The sequence below is a fragment of the Pristiophorus japonicus genome, unplaced genomic scaffold, assembly GCF_044704955.1.
Source record: "Pristiophorus japonicus isolate sPriJap1 unplaced genomic scaffold, sPriJap1.hap1 HAP1_SCAFFOLD_788, whole genome shotgun sequence".
NCBI lineage: Eukaryota > Metazoa > Chordata > Chondrichthyes > Pristiophoridae > Pristiophorus > Pristiophorus japonicus.
In genome coordinates this window covers 501-9,207 of record NW_027254705.1, presented here as the reverse complement: position 1 = coordinate 9,207, position 8,707 = coordinate 501, and the positions used below count along the sequence as shown (strand labels likewise).

Below are 8,707 nucleotides of genomic sequence, written 5' to 3'. Positions count from 1 at the left end.
GGGTCCCAGCACTGATCCCTGCGGCATCCCACCAATTACTGATTGCCAATCCGAGAATGAACCATTTATCCTCACTCTCTGTTCTCTGTTCATTAGCCAATTCTCTATCCATGCTACTGTATTATCCCTAACCCCGTGAACTTTTATCTTGTGCAGTAACCTTTTATGTGGCACCTTGTCAAATGCCTTCTGGAAGTCCAAATACACCACATCCACTGGCTCCCCTTTATCCACCCTGTCCATTTCATCCTTATTAGTAGGGAAATTGTGTTGGGGAAATTGATGGGATTGAAGGCCAATACATCCCCAGGGCCTGATGGACTGCATCCCAGAGTACTTAAGGAGGTGGCCTTGGAAATAGCGGATGCATTGACAGTCATTTTCCAACATTCAATAGACTCTGGAACAGTTCCTATCGAGTGGAGGGTAGCCAATGTAACCCCACTTTTTAAAAAAGGAGGGAGAGAGAAAACAGGGAATTATAGACCGGTCAGCCTGACATCAGTAGTGGGTAAAATGATGGAATCAATTATTAAGGATGTCATAGCAGCGCATTTGGAAAGAGGTGACATGATAGGTCCAAGTCAACATGGATTTGTGAAAGGGAAATCATACTTGACAAATCTTCTGGAATTTTTTGAGGATGTTTCCAGCAGAGTGGACAAGGGAGAACCAGTTGATGTGGTGTATTTGGATTTTCAGAAGGCTTTCGACAAGGCCCCACACAAGAGATTAATGTGCAAAGTTAAAGCACATGGGATTGGGGGTAGTGTGCTGACGTAGATTGAGAACTGGTTGTCAGACAGGAAGCAAAGAGTAGGAGTAAATGGGTACTTTTCAGAATGGCAGGCAGTGACTAGTGGGGTACCGCAAGATTCTGTGCTGGGGCCCCAGCTGTTTACATTGTACATTAATGATTTAGACGAGGGGATTAAATGTAGTATCTCCAAATTTGCAGATGACACTAAGTTGGGTGGCAGTGTGAGCTGCGAGGAGGATGCTATGAGGCTGCAGAGTGACTTGGATAGGTTAGGTGAGAGGGAAAATGCATGGCAGATGAAGTATAATGTGGATAAATGTGAGGTTATCCACTTTGGTAGTAAAAACAGAGAGACAGACTATTATCTGAATGGTGACAGATTAGGAAAAGGGGAGGTGCAAAGAGACCTGGGTGTCATGGTACATCAGTCATTGAAGGTTGGCATGCAGGTACAGCAGGCGGTTAAGAAAGCAAATGGCATGTTGGCCTTCATAGCGAGGGGATTTGAGTACAGGGGCAGGGAGGTGTTGCTACAGTTGTACAGGACCTTGGTGAGGCCACACCTGGAGTATTGTGTACAGTTTTGGTCTCCTAACTTGAGGAAGGACATTCTTGCTATTGAGGGAGTGCAGCGAAGGTTCACCAGACTGATTCCCGGGATGGCGGGACTGACATATCAAGAAAGACTGGATCAACTGGGCTTGTATTCACTGGAGTTCAGAAGAATGAGAGGGTATCTCATAGAAACGTTTAAAATTCTGATGGGTTTAGACAGGTTAGATGCAGGAAGAATGTTCCCAATGTTGGGGAAGTCTAGAACCAGGGATCACAGTCTTAGGATAAGGGGTAAGCCATTTAGGATCGAGGTGAGGAGAAACTTCTTCACCCAGAGAGTGGTGAACCTGTGGAATTCTCTACCACAGAAAGTTGTTGAGGCCAATTCACTAAATATATTCAAAAAGGAGTTAGATGTAGTCCTTACTACTAGGGGGATCAAGGGGTATGGCGAGAAAGCAGGAATGGGGTACTGAAGTTGCATGTTCAGCCATGAACTCATTGAATGGCGGTGCAGGCTAGAAGGGCTGAATGGGCTACTCCTGCACCTATTTTCTATGTTTCTATGTTTCTATCCTCAAAGAATTCCAGCAAGTTTGTCAAACATGACTTCCCCTTCATAAATCCATGCTGACTCTGCCTGACTGAATTATGTTTTTCCAAATGTCCTGTTACTGCTTCTTTAATAATGGACTCCAACATTTTCCCAACCACAGATGTTAGGCTAGATGTTTAAATGTCCCACTGGGTTCAGAGTTCAGCCCCCTCACCCTGTGATGCAGAAACAAAGTGCACAAGGCAGGACTGTCAGGAACTGGCACTACACTTGATGAGAGTCACAAACCAGGACTCCATTCAGACTCTCACGTTAAGGATTCCGAGAGGCAAATAATGAAGGAAGACTGGCGCAGTTCAGATGCTCGCTATATCCTCGTGAATCATTTCCCGAATGCTCTTCGCAGCCAAGGAGTTCGTTTTTCTCGAAGTGTATTCACTTGCAATGTGCGCGCAGCAAGATCCCACAAACAGCACGGAGGTGAATGACCAATTTTTTAGTTTTTATTGGCGGTGTAGGTTTATCATCATCATAGGCAGTCCCTCAGAATCGAGGAAGACTTGCTTCCACTCTAAAAATGATTCCTTAAGTGGCTGAACAGTCCAATACGCGAACCACAAACCCTGTCACAGGTGTGACAGATAGTCGTTGTGGAAAAGGGTGGATGGGACAGGTTTGCCACACGCTCTTTCCGCTGCCTGCGCTTGGTTTCTGCATGCTCTCGGTGATGAGACTCGAGGTGCTCGGCACCCACCAGGATGCACTTCCTCCACTTAGGGCGGTCTTTGGCCAGGGACTCCCAGTGTCAGTGGGGATGTTGCATTTGATCATGGAGGCTTTGAGGCTGTCCTTGTAACGTTTCCTCTGCCCACCTTTGGCTCATTTGCCGTGAAGGAGTTCCGAGTAGAGCGTTGGTTTGGAAGTCTCGTTTCTGGCATGCGGACAATGTGGCCTGCCCAGCGGAGTTGATCAAGTGTGGTCAGTGCTTCAATGCTGGGGATTTGGCCTTATTGGGGACGCTAATGTTGGTGCGTCTGTCCTCCCAGTGGATTTTCAGGATCTTGCGGAGACATTGTTAGTAGTATTTTTCCAGCGACTTGAGGTGTCTACTGTACATGGTCCATGTCTCTGAGCCATACAGAAGGGCGGGTATTACTACAGCCCTGTAGACCATGAGCTTGGTGCCAGATTTGAGGGCCTGGTCTTTAAACACTCTTTTCCTCAGGCGGCCGAAGACTACACAGGCGCACTGGAGACGGTGTTGGATCTCGTCGTCAATGTCTGCTCTTGTTGATAGGAGGCTCCCGGGGTATGGGAAATGGTCCACGTTGACCAAGGCCATGTCATGATCTTAATGATTGGGGGGCAGTGCTGTCCGGCAGGGACAGGTTGGTGGAGGACCTTTGTCTTACAGATATTTAGCGTAAGGTCCATGCTTTCGTATGCCTCAATAAGTACGTTGTCTATGACTTGGTGTTCAGCCTCTGTATGTGCGCAGGTGCTCGACGACAGAGGTTGGAGTGGTCTTGGACCTGGCCTGGGGACGACGAAGGTTGAACAGATTCCCACTGGTTCTGTAGTTTAGTTCCACTCCAGCGGGGAGCTTGTTGACTGTGAGGTGGAGCATGGCAGCGAGGAAGATTGAGAAGAAAGTTGGAGCGATGACGCAGCCCTGTTTGACCCCAGTCCGGATGTGGATTGGGTCGGTAATGGATCCGTTGGTAAGGATCACGGCCTGCATGTCATCGTGGAGCAGGCGGAGGATGGTGACGAACTTTTGGGGGCATCCGAAACAGAGGAGGACACTCCATAGACCCTCGCGGTTGACAGTGTCAAAGGCCTTTGTAAGGTCGAAGAAGGCAATGTATAAAGCTGTTCCCGGCATTTTTCCTGCAGCTGTCGCGCTGTAAAAATCATGTCCGTTGTGCCCCGTAGGGTACGAAATCCACACTGTGACTCCGGGAAGAGCTCCTCACCCACAGGGAGAAGACGGTTGAGGAGGACTCTAGCGACGACTTTCCCAGTGGTTGATAGCAGGGAGATTCCTCTGTAGTTGCAGCAGTCGGGCTTGTCCCCTTTTTTAAAGATGGTCACGATCACTGCATCTGTGAGATCTCCCAGCATGCTCTCCTCCCTCCAGATGAGTGGGATGAGGTCGTGTATTCACGCCAACAGCGCCTTTCCGCCATACTTCAGTGCCTCAGCAGGGATTCCATCCGCTCCCATAGCCTTGTTGTTCTTGAGCTGTCTTATGGCTTTTTCTACCTCGTGCAGTGTTGGGGTTTTACTGAGGTGGTGGCAGGTAGCATGTAGGTTAATAACATGTCAACAGTTGGCCTGGGTCCAGCTAAGTAGACTGGTCCTTTGGGGTCCCAGATAGCAATGAACCAAGGGAGGCTCCATTGAGTCTGTGGTCATGGCCCTCCAAACCGTGGTCCAGAATCCACGTAGATTTTGCTGGCCCCTTTCTCGGAAAGATGTTTTTAGTTGTAGTGGACGCTTGCTCTAAATGGATTGAATTCATAATCATGTCATCCAGCACATCCACTGACACCATTGAAAGCCTCCGGGCTATGTTCGCCAACCATGGCTTGCCCGGCGTCCTTGTCAGTTACAATGGACTGTGTTTCAGCTCGGAATTCAACGAGTTTATGACCCGCAATGGCATCAAGCATGACAGGTCTGCCCCGTTTAAGCCTGCATCCAACGGTCAAGCGGAACGGGCAGTCCAACCTATCAAGCAAAGCTTGACATGCGTGACGGAAAGCTCCTTTCAGATCCGCTTATCTCGGGTTCTACTCAGCTACCAGACGCGACCCCACTCGCTCACTGGGATTCCCCCTGCAGAATTGTTAATGAAGAGAGCACTCAAAACCAGGCTCTCCCTAGTCCATTCGGAACAAAATGATCATGTGGAAACCCGGCGTCACCGGCAAGACATGTACCACGATTGCGCGGCTGTATCGCGTGCCATTGATGTTAACGACCCTGTGTTTGTCCTTAATTACGGTCATGGTCCTAAATTGGTTGCTGGCACTGTCTTGGCCAAGGAGGGGAATAGAGTGTTTGTAGTCAAACTATTGAATGGACAAACGTGCAGAAAGCACTTGGATCAGACCAAGCTACGGTTCACCGACAACCAGGAACAACCTGAAGAGGACATCACCATCATCGACCCACCAACACACATCCAACCAGCAATCGACCTCGCTGTCAATCAGGAGGATGAACCCACCATTCCCAACAGACCTGTCAGACCAGCCGCGTCTGCAATGTAGCAATGGTCCGATCAACTCACCCATGCCAGAGTTTGAACTCAGACGATCAACCAGGGAGCGTAGGGCCCCAGATCGTCTCAACTTGTAAATAATTTGTATCAAAGACTTTGGGGGGGGGGGTGGGGGGGCAGGGGGGGTGAAGTTATGTAAACATTGTACCTGTGTAAGACTTCCCACCAGAGGGCGCAACTGTTGGAGGCCCAAGGGTCACTGCACACCTCGTGTAAGGTCGTATAAAAGGTTGTCGGCCATGCTGCTTTGGCACTCTGGAGTTGTATGAAAGAGACTAAGGTCACATCAGTTTTAGCTCACAGTACTCAGTCTGGTGGAGTTCTTCCATACTTAACAATTAGTGGGAACCACTCAATCACCAATGGCCGATTGTCAAAGAATTATTTCTAACATTTTAGTCCAAGGCTACGATAATTGTATAATCTGGTGATAATTTCCTCAACATTGTGATATTTAATGTGTTGTTGAATTGTTTTTGCTGGCGATGGAAGCACAGAGTTTCTGAGAGGAACATAGAGGAAGCGTTAAGCTGTGACAAAACCACAAGAAAGGGATGCCAACTGAAATCGAACAGGGCAGTGACCTGTCCGAGAGACAACATGGCAAGTTCAGCTTTTGACTGCCATTGCCTCTAATCTTCATGGCCGGCCTACTCGATAATGGACAGAGACAGACACCAAAGGCCCTCAGAAACGAGCAACCACCAGTACAAAAAACATTGGCTGCAATCAGCATTGCTGAAAACCACTGGCATCGTCTGCAGGCCACCAATCTACACGTCTACAGCACCTTCCCTCACCAACAGGCCTTGAGAAATCATAAACAAGAACGTGGATTTAAACACCAAACTCCAGCCAACTGCAAACTCTGCTGTGTGGATTTCACCAGATTACCATTTAACCTTTGTCATTTTTAACTCAATTAAAAACCGAAAACTTTTGGACTATGAAACGGGTTATTCTTTATATTACAAATCTCATTCTAATTTGTCACATTAACAGACACAAATAATGCCGTTTCATACTTCAATAAATTAGTTAGAAGGAAGATGAGAATGTTTATTTAACGCAGCGAGTTGTGATCTGGAATGCACTGCCTGAAAGCAGATTCAATCGTAACTTTCAACTGAGAATTGGAGAAACATTTGAAAGTGAAAATGTTGCGGGGCAATGTAGAAAGAGCAGAGGGAGTGGGACTAATTGGATAGCGCTTTCAAAGGTGCAGCACAGGCACGATGGGCCGAATAGCCTGTGCTGTAAGATTCGATGAAATGCAAGTCGATGCTAAGGAGGAGCCCATGTTCATACACAACCAATTGTTTATTTAGAGCACTCTTCACAATCATTGCAGCTCCATCATTTAACTTTGATACACTGACAGTAAAAGCACAGATTCACTCTGAGGTCAGCTATTGAAAGCTGGCTGACCTCCAGCAGAATCTCCCGGCACAGCCGAGGAGTTGGAAACAGCAGCCAGTTCCCTGAGCAAATCACATGCAATAATTGCCGTTTCCCACCTATCGTACTCACAGTCACCTCTGCCCCATGTCCTCTCCCACTATTCAGATCATAGATAAAGCCTGGGCGTTTATACAGACTTATATTGGGAATGATCCTCCGAGGATTCCATTCAAAATGACAGGGTGATGCAGGGCTGTGCCGAATAGCTGATTAACAGGAAGAATTTTGCAGCCAAGATCTGGATCATTCAACAATTGATCAATAAAGCAAATTCAGCTTGAATTGCTGAGTGAGAGTCAGTGCGGGGAGAGCAGAAAAGATTTATACTGCGGTTTGTACATTTGGTTTCTCAGCCTCCTGGGGTGGATCAGTTCTGCTCCTTTCTGTGGATAAAACAAGACCAATTAAAATGAGCTGTGTGAACTATAAAATAAGAGCACTTTCATCACCTCCATATACAACCAGCGGCTGTTTAAATAGGATTCACCGCACATTTAAAAATATAAATTTGCCAGCCATTCCCAGCTGGGGCTCACCAATTGGTCTAAGTGCCACTGGAATAGGGAGAGGAAACATTGCGCAGAGTTCCTGCTCCTGCTGGTATCCAGTGATCCCGGCTGGACATGTACTGTGTGGTCATTGGCTCGACTAGGATCGCTCAAGTGTTTGACTCTCCTGCCAACCAACACACACTGACCAAGGCTCACCCAGGAATCGGGCTTCAGCCATTTAAAGGTAAGAGTCTCCCAGCAATGTTACATACCTGGTTTTGTCTCTGTATAAAGTGATACAGATCACGAAAAGGGCAAGGAGTTTCACTCCGAGTGGAATGCACAATATCGCAACGGGGAAAGCCTCTGCAACTGAACAGAAAGTGAGAGAGATCAAATTGCAGACAAGCAAAGGTGAGATACCAACAATAGAGACAATTAATCAAAGCCTGTAGACAAGTGTGAAACTCGACTGTAAGGCAGAAATATTGTGGTGATGGAGCTCAGCTACATAAGAACATAAGAAATTGGAGCAGGAGTAGGCCATTCGGCCCCTCGAGCCTGCTCCGCCATCCAATAAGTTCATGGCTGATCTTCGACCTCAACTCCACTTTCCTGCACTATCCCCATATCCCCTGATTCCCTTAATATTCAAAAATCTATCGATAGCTGTCTTGAATATACTCAACGTGTGAGCATCCACAATCCTGGTTCCCCTGTGACTCCTGGTTCTTGACTCCCCAGCCAGGGGAAACATCCTCTCTGTATCCTCCCTGTCAAACCCTGTAAGAATCTTGAATCTTTCAATGAGATCGCCTCTCATACTTCTAAACTCCAGAGAATATAGGCCAAGTCTACTCAATCTCATCTCATAGGCCAATCCCCCCCATCCCAGGAATCAGTCTGGTGAACCTTCATTGCACTCTACGGCAAGTATATCCTTCCTTAGGTAAGGAGACAAAAACTACACAATACTCCAGGTGTGGTCTCACCAGGGCCCTATATAAGTGCAGTAAGATATCTTTACTCTTATACTCAAATCTTCTTGTAATAAAGGCCAACATACCATTCGCTTTCCTAATTGCTTGCTGTACCAGCATGTTAACTTTCAGTGATTCATGAACAAGGACACCCAGGTCCCTCTGAACACCAACATTTCCCAATCTCCCACCATTTAAAAAATACTCTGCTTTTCTATTTTTCCAACCAAAGTGGCTAACTTCACATTCTCCACATTATATTCTATTTCCTATGTCCTTGCCCACTCACTGAGCCTGTCTATATTACCTTGAAGCTTCTTTGCATCATCCTCACCTAGCTTTGTATCATCAGCAAACTTGGATTTATTACATTTGGTCCCCTCACCCAAATCATTGATATAGATTGTGAATATCAGAGACCCAAGCACCGGTCCTTGTGGCACCCCACTCGTTACAGCCTGCCAAACAAATTTGTCAAACATGATTTCCCTTTCATAAATCCGTGTTGACTCTGCCCAATCCTATTCTTATTTTCTAAGTGCCCTGTTACCACGTCCTTAATAATAGATTCCAGCATTTTCCCCGCAAGTGATGTCAGGCTAACTGGTCTATATT

At 46.9% G+C, this 8,707-nt stretch overlaps 1 long non-coding RNA gene across 1 annotated transcript; it reads right to left on the bottom strand.

Moving 5' to 3' along the window:
- Positions 1-6,461: 6,461 nt before the first annotated feature.
- Positions 6,462-7,479, bottom strand: LOC139256876 (uncharacterized). The gene is made up of 2 exons (XR_011592206.1): positions 7,385-7,479; positions 6,462-7,004 (listed from the first exon to the last, which is right to left on the bottom strand). It is a non-coding gene; the product is annotated as an uncharacterized lncRNA (long non-coding RNA).
- Between the last annotated feature and the right edge of the window lie 1,228 nt (positions 7,480-8,707).